Raw genomic sequence first — 16,154 nt, 5'->3', positions numbered from 1 at the left:
AAAGCCTTAATAAAAAGATCGATAAGAAGATTATGGCCGAACAAAAAGTGATCAAGGAGGTCAAGAGGACGAAATTCAAGCAGGATGAAGACGATTACAAGATGGGTAGAGTATACAAGTGGCATGGAGGTTTCTAAGGTCTACCGTAGTGGTAACAGGTTCGGAGGTCACGGGAGAGCCAATCAGAGGAGACAACAGCGGACATGCAAAGGAAACGACTCTGAACAGTCTGATACGTCATCAGAGGGCGCTTATGGGTCCCCTTTAGAGCAGAGCGGCGGCGAAAGCGATATCGCCGGGGTGGCCGCAAATACCACAGGAGAAGATCCAAAGAAGTGACAGCAGGCGAGGGACCAAGTGAGGAAGTCTCAAAGAAATAGCAGGTCCGCAGGCTTCAGTGGTAAATATCTCGTCACAAGATTTAACTGAACAAGAACTGAGCTTGCTAAACAAGGGACTTTCTTATTGTCCATATACACATTGACTATTTTGAATTAACTAAGGATCTATACAGGCTGTTTAGGAACATTAAGTTAAAAGTATGGTATAGAGAGGACGCAAATCATTCAATTGTCAGAGGAAATTGTAATAACAATAAAAAAAATTTAACTTTGCAGGATCTGGGCCTCAGGAAAAAAAGTTATTTTTGCCCCAATATCTCTAACAATAGTGTAAACACCTTTATTAACTTAGAGGAAAATTAGATCAAACAGTTACAGACTACAACTAAGATAAAAGGTAATGCTAGGATAGATCAAACAATGAGGGTCATTTTTTCTAAGAATGACAATTTCGCACTTAAATCATTAAAAACCACTAGCAATATAATATTAAAAGGGGCGGACAAAGGAGGGGCCACTGTAATTATGGATAAGACTTATTATGTAGGTGAAATAAGAACACAACTGGAAGATCCAGTCACCTATAAAAAATTTTCCATGAACCCTGCACATAAGATACAAAAGGAAATTAAATACATCTTAGATCAAGCCATGAAAATGGGGATCATAGATAAAAAATTGGCAGAATATCTTTATGTGGATAAACCTAGGACACCAATCTCCTATACTGTCCCCAAAGTCCACAAGGACCTTAATAAGCCCCCGGGGAGGCCTATAGTCTCCAGTGTGGAGTCTGTATTCACAAATATTTCTAAATTCCTAGATAAATTATTACAGCCTGAGGTCATTAGAATGGTATCTACTATTTACCATGGATGTGAGGAGTCTTTATACCTCCATTAAGCACAAAACTGGAATAGCTATTATAAGAAAGACACTCATGGTAAGTGGTAGATACACGGCTGAACAATGTGATTTCATGGAAAAATTATTGTGCCTAGTCTTATTCTGGAATTATTTCCTCTTTCAGGATGACTGGTTCATCCAGGTCAAGGGAATGGCGATGGGCTTCAACGTCGCTCCATCATACGCCAACCTGTTCATGAATGAGTTTGAAGAAAGAAGAGTCTATGAGAACCAATTATTCAAGAACTATGGAGCAGTTTGGTGGCGTTACATAGACGACGTGTTTGGCGTGTGGTGGGGCGACGTTGGATCCCTGGAAAGATTTGTCAAGGACCTAAACTCAGAGGTAAGGGACTTATACTTCACTATCACCTATAGTGAGGAATCTGTAACTTTCCTGGATACCAGAGTAACTAGGTGTGCCAATGGTTTAAAATTTGATTTATATACCAAGGAAACTGACAAAAACGCTTTGTTAAAATTTGACAGTTTCCATCCAAGAAGACTTATAGATTCCCTGCCTAAAAGCCAGCTACTTAGAGTACAAAGGATTGTGAGTGAAGAAGGAGATAGGACCTGTAGATTAAAACAAATGAAAGATACATTTCTAGAAAGGGGGTATCCACCAAGCCTTATAGAAAAAAAGATGAAAGAGATTCATAATCCCACAAATAAGACCAATAGTGATGTTGCAAACTTCTTCAAAAGTTTGCGAATGGGCGAACTGGGCGAACCGCCATTGACTTCAATAGGCAGGCAAATTTTAAAACCCACAGGGACTCTTTCTGGCCACAATAGTGATGGAAAAGTAGTTTCAATGGGACTAACACCTGGACTGTGGCATGCCGGAGGGGGATCCATGGCAAAACTCCCACGGAAAATTACAGTCTGGTTTTAATCTATAAAGGGCCTAAATCACCTAATATTCCTAAATTTTTGGAATAACATGCTTTAAAACATCAGGTATGATGTTGTATCGATCAGGTAGTGTAAGGGTTATGCCTGCTTCACAGTGACAGACCAAACTCCCCATTTAACGCACCGCAAACAACCGCAAACAGTCCATTTGCACAACCGCAAACTCCCCATTTGCACAAGGTTGGATACCAAGCTATGTGCGTTTTTGATAGTGGTTGGACTGATACTAAGGCGGGAATAGTGCACACCTTATAAAACTTTATCCCAATGTTTTATACAAATTAGCTGCGGTGATGGTAGGTGGCGCAAATCAATGCTGATTCCCTGTGGTGAAGCGTTAATATCTCAATGTTTATTGTTAGTTACGTGAATTCCGTGGTGAATTCTATTAGCTATGTCTGAATTATGATAGTGTCGATTTCTATTAATATTATAGATTTCTAATAATAATATACTCCTTATATAAATATAAATAGAATAAAAAATGCCTTAAGTTGGATTATAAAAAACAATTTATTTTCACAAATGTTTAAAATGTATACACTTTATGTGCTATTGACACCGGTGTCTAAGGTTACTATAAAAGATACTAAAATTGGACATGCTAAAAATAAAACAAAATACAATTTCAAGTTAAAATGATATAGTTTCAAGTTTACAATGATACTTTTACGTTGAGTATTTTTGTTACACTTTGCTAATTTCCACAGTGTGGCCTAATTTCAACGGTATGTTACAATATTATTGACATTCATATGCTTTAGCCTTGGACTGTTATTAGTCACAGTCTTTTGACGAACTGACCTTGCAGTATTGGCCAGGTATATGTGATAGTACACTATATTCTAGTAGTGCTGGTTGTACTGTTTTATCAGTGCTCTAAAGTACCTTGAAATGTATCCGTCTGTTGTTGCTGTATCCGTTGGGGAATGTTGCGGTTAAATATATGCCGCTACTTGGTTCCCTTCAGTGTGTCTGTTTAATGACACGTTATAAGTATACTGCGGTTAAATAAATGCCGCTGCTTGAGATGACTGGGTTTGATGGGTGAGTGGAGATGTTAAATCTCTCAGGCGGTTAAATATATGCCGCTGCGGTGACTTTGTTGCAGTATAAGCTCTACCTGCAAAAAAAAAAAAGTGTGGATGTTGTTATACCCACTGACGTGAGTGTTTCTGGGGTTTTCCGTGACCGCTTGAAGTGTTGTCGGTCAGTGACCGATCAGGTTCTTCAAGGGTGATGGTTCCTGATATTTTGTTCGTCGGGTGTGAGATCTTTATCACTTCAGTTGTTGAGACTTCTGCTTCCGTTTGCCGTCGGTCAGTGACCGATCTGCCTGTTGTGCTTGGATGTTTAGATGGAAGCGCTCTTCTTGTGTCCTGTGGTCTTTGCAAATCTGTGTGAGTTTGCTCGGGTATCAACGCGTTTCGGCTTCAAAGCCTTTCTCAAGATACCAGATAGGTGGATTAGCCTACTATTTATACCTGTTTCGGTTAACTGTTAAACTGCCAGTATGGTGTCATTCCAGTTTTCACTTTGGTTAGTTCGTGATTTCGTGGATGTTAGCATTCAACATGACTTATTTTTCTTACGTGCTTCTTACTTTCTGATGTTCTTGTTTTACATAATTATTGTTTTACATAATTAAGCTTTATCGGTTGTAAATAATAATTTTTTATTTTGCATATTATTGCAACAAGGCTATAAGGAGTATGTATTAATCGTATAGCAAAATTTAACAAAATTTAATAATATAACAAAATTTAATTTTGGGTATTTTTCTTAAATTTATATTAGTCGTATGTGAATGTTCATTTGTTATTGTTTTTTGTTGTGCAAATTGGGATTGTGTTGTTACGTTACCCTGATATTGCGCTAATTCGCATTTAGGTTTTGGAACCATAATTGGCTAGACCAGATTATAGGTGAAATCAATATGCAATTTATAATATCGATATTGCTTGGAAATTGATCGGGGTTTACTTTATTTTCTACTATAGGTTTTTTATACACCCTATTTTTGTAGGGTGGAGTTGCCATACATATAAATTTGAATTTCCAAGTTTGTTACTTTTTATACATCGTTGACGGATTTAAACATGTGTGTATTCCTAAAAAACGTACTCTAAATTTGGGTGGGTACAACATTAACTCCTGATATAGAGTATAACGGTGTACTGCTACTTCTTTGACTTTGCGTCTTGGTTATTAAGGAGTGTCTTACAAGTCATTATGTGTGTCTAATAGATTATAAGTGATATCAATGTGGTTGTTAGTGTGATGAAAGTCTATATACAATTCGGTTTGGAGTATACTACAGGATGGAGTTTAGGTCCATTTCACTGTTTAGACCTTTTGGGTATAGAGTTCCCATTTCAAATATTAGTTTGGCTTCTTGGTGTAGAAGTTTTTTCCCTAGATTGCCTCCTCTGCTGTCAGGTTTAATCTTTCTAATGCCCCAAAATAGCATTTCGTTTGGGTTTCCTTTATGACATGTTTTAAAGTGTGCGTATAATTTTGTATTGTCTCTTTCTTTTTTAATATTTAGGATGTGCTCTCTCATCCTGTCCTTCAACTTTCTACTAGTTTGGCCTAAGTATTGAAGTTTGCAATTGCATTCTATTAGATATATGATATTGGTATCCGTGCATCTGATAATGTCATTAATTTTTACTTCTTTATTTGTCACAGTTGATCTGACTGATTTAGATTTGATACTGTGTTTACAAGATTTACACTCGTGGCATGGGAAAAAAACAGAATTTATGTTTACCTGATAAATTTCTTTCTCCAACGGTGTGTCCGGTCCACGGCGTCATCCTTACTTGTGGGATATTCTCTTCCCCAACAGGAAATGGCAAAGAGCCCAGCAAAGCTGGTCACATGATCCCTCCTAGGCTCCGCCTACCCCAGTCATTCGACCGACGTTAAGGAGGAATATTTGCATAGGAGAAACCATATGGTACCGTGGTGACTGTAGTTAAAGAAAATAAAATATCAGACCTGATTAAAAAAAAAAACCAGGGCGGGCCGTGGACCGGACACACCGTTGGAGAAAGAAAATTATCAGGTAAACATAAATTCTGTTTTATCCAACAAAGGTGTGTCCGGTCCACGGCGTCATCCTTACTTGTGGGAACCAATACCAAAGCTTTAGGACACGGATGAAGGGAGGGAGCAAATCAGGTCACCTAAATGGAAGGCACCACGGCTTGCAAAACCTTTCTCCCAAAAATAGCCTCAGAAGAAGCAAAAGTATCAAACTTGTAAAATTTGGTAAAAGTGTGCAGTGAAGACCAAGTCGCTGCCCTACATATCTGATCAACAGAAGCCTCGTTCTTGAAGGCCCATGTGGAAGCCACAGCCCTAGTGGAATGAGCTGTGATTCTTTCGGGAGGCTGCCGTCCGGCAGTCTCGTAAGCCAATCTGATGATGCTTTTAATCCAAAAAGAGAGAGAGGTAGAAGTTGCTTTTTGACCTCTCCTTTTACCTGAATAAACAACAAACAAGGAAGATGTTTGTCTAAAATCCTTTGTAGCATCTAAATAGAATTTTAGAGCGCGAACAACATCCAAATTGTGCAACAAACGTTCCTTCTTTGAAACTGGTTTTGGACACAGAGAAGGTACGATAATCTCCTGGTTAATGTTTTTGTTAGAAACAACTTTTGGAAGAAAACCAGGTTTAGTACGTAAAACCACCTTATCTGCATGGAACACCAGATAAGGAGGAGAACACTGCAGAGCAGATAATTCTGAGACTCTTCTAGCAGAAGAAATCGCAACTAAAAACAAAACTTTCCAAGATAATAACTTAATATCAACGGAATGTAAGGGTTCAAACGGAACCCCCTGAAGAACTGAAAGAACTAAATTGAGACTCCAAGGAGGAGTCAAAGGTTTGTAAACAGGCTTGATTCTAACCAGAGCCTGAACAAAGGCTTGAACATCTGGCACAGCTGCCAGCTTTTTGTGAAGTAATACCGACAAGGCAGAAATCTGTCCCTTCAGGGAACTTGCAGATAATCCTTTTTCCAATCCTTCTTGAAGGAAGGATAGAATCCTAGGAATCTTAACCTTGTCCCAAGGGAATCCTTTAGATTCACACCAACAGATATATTTTTTCCAAATTTTGTGGTAAATCTTTCTAGTCACAGGCTTTCTGGCCTGAACAAGAGTATCGATCACAGAATCTGAGAATCCTCGCTTCGATAAAATCAAGCGTTCAATCTCCAAGCAGTCAGCTGGAGTGAAACCAGATTCGGATGTTCGAACGGACCCTGAACAAGAAGGTCTCGTCTCAAAGGTAGCTTCCAAGGTGGAGCCGATGACATATTCACCAGATCTGCATACCAAGTCCTGCGTGGCCACGCAGGAGCTATCAAGATCACCGACGCCCTCTCCTGCTTGATCCTGGCTATCAGCCTGGGGATGAGAGGAAATGGCGGGAACACATAAGCTAGTTTGAAGGTCCAAGGTGCTACTAGTGCATCCACTAGAGCCGCCTTGGGATCCCTGGATCTGGCCCCGTAGCAAGGAACTTTGAAGTTCTGACGAGAGGCCATCAGATCCATGTCTGGAATGCCCCACAGGTGAGTGACTTGGGCAAAGATTTCCGGATGGAGTTCCCACTCCCCCGGATGCAATGTCTGACGACTCAGAAAATCCGCTTCCCAATTTTCCACTCCTGGGATGTGGATAGCAGACAGGTGGCAGGAGTGAGACTCCGCCCAAAGAATAATTTTGGTTACTTCTTCCATCGCTAGGGAACTCCTTGTTCCCCCCTGATGGTTGATGTACGCAACAGTCGTCATGTTGTCTGATTGAAACCGTATGAACCTGGTCCTCGCAAGCTGGGGCCAGGCCTGGAGCGCATTGAATATCGCTCTCAGTTCCAGAATATTTATCGGTAGAAGAGATTCTTCCCGAGACCAAAGACCCTGAGCTTTCAGGGATCCCCAGACCGCGCCCCAGCCTATCAGACTGGCGTCGGTCGTGACAATGACCCACTCTGGTCTGTGGAACATCATCCCTTGAGACAGATTGTCCAGGGACAGCCACCAACGGAGTGAGTCTCTGGTCCTCTGATTTACTTGTATCTTCGGAGACAAGTCTGTATAGTCCCCATTCCACTGACTGAGCATGCACAGTTGTAATGGTCTTAGATGAATGCGCGCAAAAGGAACTATGTCCATCGCCGCCACCATCAACCCGATCACTTCCATGCACTGAGCTATGGAAGGAAGAGGAACGGAATGAAGTATCCGACAAGAGTCCAGAAGCTTTGTTTTTCTGGCCTCTGTTAGAAAGATCCTCATTTCTAAGGAGTCTATAATTGTTCCCAAGAAGGGAACCCTTGTTGACGGGGATAGAGAACTCTTTTCCACGTTCACTTTCCAGCCGTGAGATCTGAGAAAGGCCAGGACAATGTCCGTGTGAGCCTTTGCTTGAGGAAGGGACGACGCTTGAATCAGAATGTCGTCCAGGTAAGGTACTACTGCAATGCCCCTTGGTCTTAGCACCGCTAGAAGGGACCCTAGTACCTTTGTGAAAATCCTTGGAGCCGTGGCTAATCCGAAAGGAAGCGCCACGAACTGGTAATGTTTGTCCAGGAATGCAAACCTTAGGAACCGATGATGTTCCTTGTGGATAGGAATATGTAGATACGCATCCTTTAAATCCACCGTGGTCATAAATTGACCTTCCTGGATGGAAGGAAGGATAGTTCGAATGGTTTCCATCTTGAACGATGGGACCTTGAGAAATTTGTTTAAGATCTTGAGATCTAGGATTGGTCTGAACGTTCCCTCTTTTTTGGGAACTATGAACAGATTGGAGTAGAACCCCATCCCTTGTTCTCTTAATGGAACAGGATGAATCACTCCCATTTTTAACAGGTCTTCTACACAATGTAAGAACGCCTGTCTTTTTATGTGGTCTGAAGACAACTGCGACTTGTGGAACCTCCCCCTTGGGGGAAGTCCCTTGAATTCCAGAAGATAACCCTGGGAGACTATTTCTAGCGCCCAAGGATCCAGAACATCTCTTGCCCAAGCCTGAGCGAAGAGAGAGAGTCTGCCCCCCACCAGATCCGGTCCCGGATCGGGGGCCAATATTTCATGCTGTCTTGGTAGCAGTGGCAGGTTTCTTGGCCTGCTTTCCCTTGTTCCAGCCTTGCATTGGTCTCCAAGCTGGCTTGGCCTGAGAAGTATTACCCTCTTGCTTAGAGGACGTAACACCTTGGGCTGGTCCGTTTTTACGAAAGGGACGAAAATTAGGTCTATTTTTTGCCTTGAAGGGCCGATCCTGAGGAAGGGCGTGGCCCTCACCCCCAGTGATATCAGAGATAATCTCTTTCAAGTCAGGACCAAACAGCGTTTTCCCCTTGAAAGGAATGTTTAGTAGCTTGTTCTTGGAAGACGCATCAGCCGACCAAGATTTCAACCAAAGCGCTCTGCGCGCCACAATAGCAAACCCAGAGTTCTTAGCCGCTAACTTAGCCAATTGCAAAGAGGCGTCTAGAGTGAAAGAATTAGCCAATTTGAGAGCATTGATTCTGTCCATAATCTCCTCATAAGGAGGAGAGTCACTATCGAGCACCTTAAGCAGTTCATCAAACCAGAAATATGCGGCTGTAGTGACAGGGACAATGCATGAAATGGGTTGTAGAAGGTAACCCTGCTGAACAAACATCTTTTTAAGCAAACCTTCTAATTTTTTATCCATAGGATCTTTGAAAGCACAACTATCCTCTATGGGAATAGTGGTGCGTTTGTTTAAAGTAGAAACCGCTCCCTCGACCTTGGGGACTGACTGCCATAAGTCCTTTCTGGGGTCGACCATAGGAAACAATTTTTTAAATATGGGGGGAGGGACGAAAGGAATACCGGGTCTTTCCCATTCTTTATTAACAATGTCCGCCACCCGCTTGGGTATAGGAAAAGCTTCTGGGAGCCCCGGCACCTCTAGGAACTTGTCCATTTTACATAGTTTCTCTGGGATGACTAAATTTTCACAATCATCCAGAGTGGATAATACCTCCTTAAGCAAAATGCGGAGATGTTCCAATTTAAATTTAAATGTAATCACATCAGATTCAGCCTGCTGAGAAATGTTCCCTAAATCAGTAATTTCTCCCTCAGACAAAACCTCCCTGGCCCCCTCAGATTGGGTTAGGGGCCCTTCAGAGATATTAATATCAGCGTCGTCATGCTCTTCAGTAACTAAAACAGAGCAGCCACGCTTACGCTGACAAGGGTTCATTTTGGCTAAAATGTTTTTGACAGAATTATCCATTACAGCCGTTAATTGTTGCATAGTAAGGAGTATTGGCGCGCTAGATGTACTAGGGGCCTCCTGAGTGGGCAAGACTCGTGTAGACGAAGGAGGGAATGATGCAGTACCATGCTTACTCCCCTCACTTGAGGAATCATCTTGGGCATCATTGTCATTATCACATAAATCACATTTATTTAAATGAATAGGAATTCTGGCTTCCCCACATTCAGAACACAGTCTATCTGGTAGTTCAGACATGTTAAACAGGCATAAACTTGATCAGAAAGTACAAAAAACGTTTTAAAATAAAACCGTTACTGTCACTTTAAATTTTAAACTGAACACACTTTATTACTGCAATTGCGAAAAAACATGAAGGAATTGTTCAAAATTCACCAAATTTTCACCACAGCGTCTTAAAGCCTTGAAAATATTGCACACCAATTTTGGAAGCTTTAACCCTTAAAATAACGGAACCGGAGCCGTTTTAAGCTTTAAACCCCTTTACAGTCCCTGGTATCTGCTTTGCTGAGACCCAACCAAACCCAAAGGGGAATACGATACCAAATGACGCCTTCAGAAGTCTTTTATAAGTATCAGAGCTCCTCTCACATGCGACTGCATGCCATGCCTCTCAAAAACAAGTGCGCAACACCGGCGCGAAAATGAGACTCTGCCTATGCTTTGGGAAGGCCCCTAAAGAATAAGGTGTCTAAAACAGTGCCTGCCGATATTATTAAATCAAAATACCCAGAATAAATGATTCCTCAAGGCTAAATAAGTGTTAATATCAATCGATTTAGCCCAAAAAAAGTCTACAGTTTAAATAAGCCCTTGTGAAGCCCTTATTTACAATCGTAATAAACATGGCTTACCGGATCCCATAGGGAAAATGACAGCTTCCAGCATTACATCGTCTTGTTAGAATGTGTCATACCTCAAGCAGCAAGAGACTGCAAACTGTTCCCCCAACTGAAGTTAATTGCTCTCAACAGTCCTGTGTGGAACAGCCATGGATTTTAGTTACGGTTGCTAAAATCATTTTCCTCATACAAACAGAATTCTTCATCTCTTTTCTGTTTCTGAGTAAATAGTACGTACCAGCACTATTTTAAAATAACAAACTCTTGATTGAATAATGAAAAACTACAGTTAAACACTAAAAAACTCTAAGCCATCTCCGTGGAGATGTTGCCTGTACAACGGCAAAGAGAATGACTGGGGTAGGCGGAGCCTAGGAGGGATCATGTGACCAGCTTTGCTGGGCTCTTTGCCATTTCCTGTTGGGGAAGAGAATATCCCACAAGTAAGGATGACGCCGTGGACCGGACACACCTATGTTGGAGAAACCAGATATGCTTTCATTGTTAAGGTTTCGTTGGGCGGTGTGGTTTTTTTGTTGTTTGTACTCGCTAGGTGCTAGGATATTTTTCAGATTTGTAGCCTTTCGAAATATAATATCTGGATGTTGTTTTAGTCGTTTCCCCAGGATAGGGTCACTTTTTGCAAGATGCCAATGTTGCTTAATGATTTTTTCTATTTGTTTGTGTTGGCTGGAATATGCAGTGATGAATGGAATGTGATAGGGGTCTCTATCTTCCTGTTTTTTCATGTTAATCTTTTCCTCCAGAAGGACCTTTCTATCTATTGCTCTGACTTGTTTTTTTGTGTCTACTAGAGTCTTGGGGTGATATCCCTTTTCGGCAAATCTTTTGTCTAAAATTTCAGCTTGTGTGTCATAGTCAGTTACTTTGGTACAGTTCCTTCTTATTCTCGAATACTGTCCTTTAGGTATATTATTTTTCCATTTTGTGTGGTGGCAGCTTTTATAGTCAATGTAGCTATTTGCATCTACTTTTTTAAAAAAAGTTGTGGTGGTGATCTCGTTATTTATTATGGCTATCTCTATGTCTAGAAAGCTGATTTTAGTTTTGTTATGTTCATGTGTAAATTTTAGACCGAAGTCGTTATTGTTGAAGTCTAGTATGAACTCCTCCAATAGTTCCTCATCTCCTCTCCAAATTATGAATATGTCATCTATGAACCGTTTGTAGAGCACGAGATTCGCACCCCAAGGAGTGTCAGATAAAAATTGCTCTTCAAAATGTCCTACAAATAAATTGGCATAACTGGGTGCGAATCTCGTGCCCATAGCTGTTCCTCTTTTTTGTATATAATGATTACCATTGAAAGAAAAATAATTGTTTTTAAGTATAAATTCCATACATTGTAATATAAATTCTTTTTGGGGTCTTTTCATATCACTGTCTTTTGTTAAAAAGGAATTTGTGGCTTCTAAGCCTTTTGTATGGTCTATGCAAGTGTATAAGCTGCTTACATCGCAAGTAACTAAGATGTAATTTTCTTTCCAATCAATATGGTCAATTAAATTCAGGAAATGCTTAGTGTCTCTTAAATGGGAGGGTATGTTTTTTACATATTTTTGAAGAAAGAAGTCTGTGTATTGAGATAGGTTTGATGTCAGTGAATTTATTCCGGATATTATGGGACGTCCTGGGGGGTTTGTTAAATCCTTGTGGATTTTCGGTAGGAAATAGAAAACTGGGGTTCTGGGATGTTCTGTCAGAATAAAATTGAGTTCTTGTTTGTTTATTATGCCTTTGTCTTTAGCTGAGGAGATCATTTTATCTAAATTCTTTTTCATTTGCTCAATAGGGTTACCTGTTAATTTATTGTATGTTATTTTGTCCCCTAATAATCTTTCTGCTTCTTTAAGGTAATTTTCTGTGTCCATAATGACAACTCCTCCCCCTTTATCGGCCTGTTTTATAGTGATGTTTTTGTTCTCTTTAAGCTCTTTTAGAACCTCATTTTCTTTTTTACTTAAATTCCATTTGAGCTCTTTGTTATCTTCTAGTTTTTCGATATCCTCTTTTACCTTTTTTTCAAATGTCTCAATCATGCTACCTTTTTCTTGAGTGGGATTAAAATTGGATTTTTGTTTGAAATTAGTGTGAATATATTCTGATGTGTAGTTACTGTTATTTTCCAGAGGGTTTCTCAAAAAATACTTTTTTAAGGCTAGTTTCCTTGTGAATTGATTCACGTTTATCAATGTTTCAAATTTGTTGAGTTTACAGGACGGGGCAAATGATAGACCTTTGTTGAGTATTGTTTTTTGTTTGTCATTAAGTGTTAATTTACTCAGATTAAAGATACCTTTAGGTTCTATTTGGATTTCTTCGTTGCTTTTTTTGAGTCTCCCTCCCCTTCCTCTGTTTCCTCTAATCTTCTTTTTCCTTTCGGTGGGTCGTGTGTTTGGTTTGGGCCTTCTTCTAAAAAAGATCTGTGGTTTATTGCTTTTGTGGATGTAGTGGGGGTTCTGGCTTCTTCTTCATGACTTAGTGCACTGTATCTGTTCTGGTGTTCTAAATTTCTTTCTGGTGGATGTGTGGTGGTGCTCTGTTTTTTAAAATTATCTTTAATTTTTGGTGACTGTGGTCTTTTAAAACTTTCCTTTGGTGTTTCCCTATCTGCTTGTTCTTTATTTTGATTTCTCCAAGTGTGATTGTGATTGTAATTATCATAATTGTGGTTGTCAAATCTTCGTTTCTCATAGTTTCTATAATTTTGAAAATGTGAAACTCTATTGTCATCTTGGTAGTGTTCATAATTGTTAAAACGTGAGTCTCTGTTATCACCTCTATACTGTTCATTTCTATTGTAATGGTATTCATTCGCATCTCTATATTTGTTTCTGTAGTGGTGATTTCTATTTGAATTTTGGAAATAGTTTGAATATTGGTAATCATTCTGTATATAGTTTCTGTGTTCTGGTGTATATTCCTCTTTCGTGTTGTATCTAGTGTCTTCCTTGTGTGAATGTCCTGTGTCCCTTTTTCCAAGTAATTCTCTATTACTAAGTTTATATTCATTATAAGTGTAGTTGTCACGTCTGTAATTTCTATCTCTATCATTGTCCCAGTTTCTGTGTTGGTTATAATGGTTACTTGGTCTTTGAAATCTGTTAATGTAATTTCCTTTGTTATGATTGTGGTATCTTTGATAGTTATGGTTGCTATCGTTGCGTGTTTGATTTAAGGTCTTTCCTGTGTTTTGTTGTTCAACCTGCATGTTCCCTGTGTCAGGTTCATTAGTGAATTTTTTATTACTAAAGAGTAATCTGTGATTGGGTGGTGTGTCTTCATTGGTATTATCTATTTGTCTATCAAAAACGCACATACATTAATTTATCCCCAGACTGATAAGAAAGGCCACCAAGTGAGAAACACCGGAAGAATGGACATATTTAACACTAGAAATAACATACTTGAGGATATTTCTAATAAAATTGACCCCGTGAACTCAAATTTCAATAAAATAGATTACATCAATGAGAAAGACACTATAAGTGAATTAGAAAACATTCTATTTAAGGAAATAAAACAAAAATTGGAGTTAGCTTTCCTAAACAAATACATAAAAGAAAATATGGTCCCAAGGGGCCTACGACTTAAAAAAGATTGTACGTTCGAACTAAATGAAGAACATAGTAAAGAGTGGTTTGACATTCTGGAAACTGCTTCCCTTAAACTCATAACAGTAATCATAAAATCAAGAGAAATAACTTCACAGGAATTAGGAATCAAAATCCAAAACTATAAAGAAAAATTGGAACACACAGACCTCACAGATTCTTTGAACACAAAACAACAAGAAATAGCTAAAAGACTAGGTGAACTAAACAAAGACATAATAGAAATTAAATGGAAAAAATTCAATAGAGATATTGAGGACTACAAAAGACAAATAGATAATACCAATGAAGACACACCACCCAATCACAGATTACTCTTTAGTAATAAAAAATTCACTAATGAACCTGACACAGGGAACATGCAGGTTGAACAACAAAACACAGGAAAGACCTTAAATCAAACACGCAACGATAGCAACCATAACTATCAAAGATACCACAATCATAACAAAGGAAATTACATTAACAGATTTCAAAGACCAAGTAACCATTATAACCAACACAGAAACTGGGACAATGATAGAGATAGAAATTACAGACGTGACAACTACACTTATAATGAATATAAACTTAGTAATAGAGAATTACTTGGAAAAAGGGACACAGGACATTCACACAAGGAAGACACTAGATACAACACGAAAGAGGAATATACACCAGAACACAGAAACTATATACAGAATGATTACCAATATTCAAACTATTTCCAAAATTCAAATAGAAATCACCACTACAGAAACAAATATAGAGATGCGAATGAATACCATTACAATAGAAATGAACAGTATAGAGGTGATAACAGAGACTCACGTTTTAACAATTATGAACACTACCAAGATGACAATAGAGTTTCACATTTTCAAAATTATAGAAACTATGAGAAACGAAGATTTGACAACCACAATTATGATAATTACAATCACAATCACACTTGGAGAAATCAAAATAAAGAACAAGCAGATAGGGAAACACCAAAGGAAAGTTTTAAAAGACCACAGTCACCAAAAATTAAAGATAATTTTAAAAAACAGAGCACCACCACACATCCACCAGAAAGAAATTTAGAACACCAGAACAGATACAGTGCACTAAGTCATGAAGAAGAAGCCAGAACCCCCACTACATCCACAAAAGCAATAAACCACAGATCTTTTTTAGAAGAAGGCCCAAACCAAACACACGACCCACCGAAAGGAAAAAGAAGATTAGAGGAAACAGAGGAAGGGGAGGGAGACTCAAAAAAAGCAACGAAGAAATCCAAATAGAACCTAAAGGTATCTTTAATCTGAGTAAATTAACACTTAATGACAAACAAAAAACAATACTCAACAAAGGTCTATCATTTGCCCCGTCCTGTAAACTCAACAAATTTGAAACATTGATAAACGTGAATCAATTCACAAGGAAACTAGCCTTAAAAAAGTATTTTTTGAGAAACCCTCTGGAAAATAACAGTAACTACACATCAGAATATATTCACACTAATTTCAAACAAAAATCCAATTTTAATCCCACTCAAGAAAAAGGTAGCATGATTGAGACATTTGAAAAAAAGGTAAAAGAGGATATCGAAAAACTAGAAGATAACAAAGAGCTCAAATGGAATTTAAGTAAAAAAGAAAATGAGGTTCTAAAAGAGCTTAAAGAGAACAAAAACATCACTATAAAACAGGCCGATAAAGGGGGAGGAGTTGTCATTATGGACACAGAAAATTACCTTAAAGAAGCAGAAAGATTATTAGGGGACAAAATAACATACAATAAATTAACAGGTAACCCTATTGAGCAAATGAAAAAGAATTTAGATAAAATGATCTCCTCAGCTAAAGACAAAGGCATAATAAACAAACAAGAACTCAATTTTATTCTGACAGAACATCCCAGAACCCCAGTTTTCTATTTCCTACCGAAAATCCACAAGGATTTAACAAACCCCCCAGGACGTCCCATAATATCCGGAATAAATTCACTGACATCAAACCTATCTCAATACACAGACTTCTTTCTTCAAAAATATGTAAAAAACATACCCTCCCATTTAAGAGACACTAAGCATTTCCTGAATTTAATTGACCATATTGATTGGAAAGAAAATTACATCTTAGTTACTTGCGATGTAAGCAGCTTATACACTTGCATAGACCATACAAAAGGCTTAGAAGCCACAAATTCCTTTTTAACAAAAGACAGTGATATGAAAAGACCCCAAAAAGA

Source organism: Bombina bombina, chromosome 7 (genome assembly GCF_027579735.1).
Source record: "Bombina bombina isolate aBomBom1 chromosome 7, aBomBom1.pri, whole genome shotgun sequence".
NCBI lineage: Eukaryota > Metazoa > Chordata > Amphibia > Anura > Bombinatoridae > Bombina > Bombina bombina.
The sequence above is the reverse complement of the archived record's forward strand: the minus strand, read 5'-3'. Positions refer to the sequence as shown.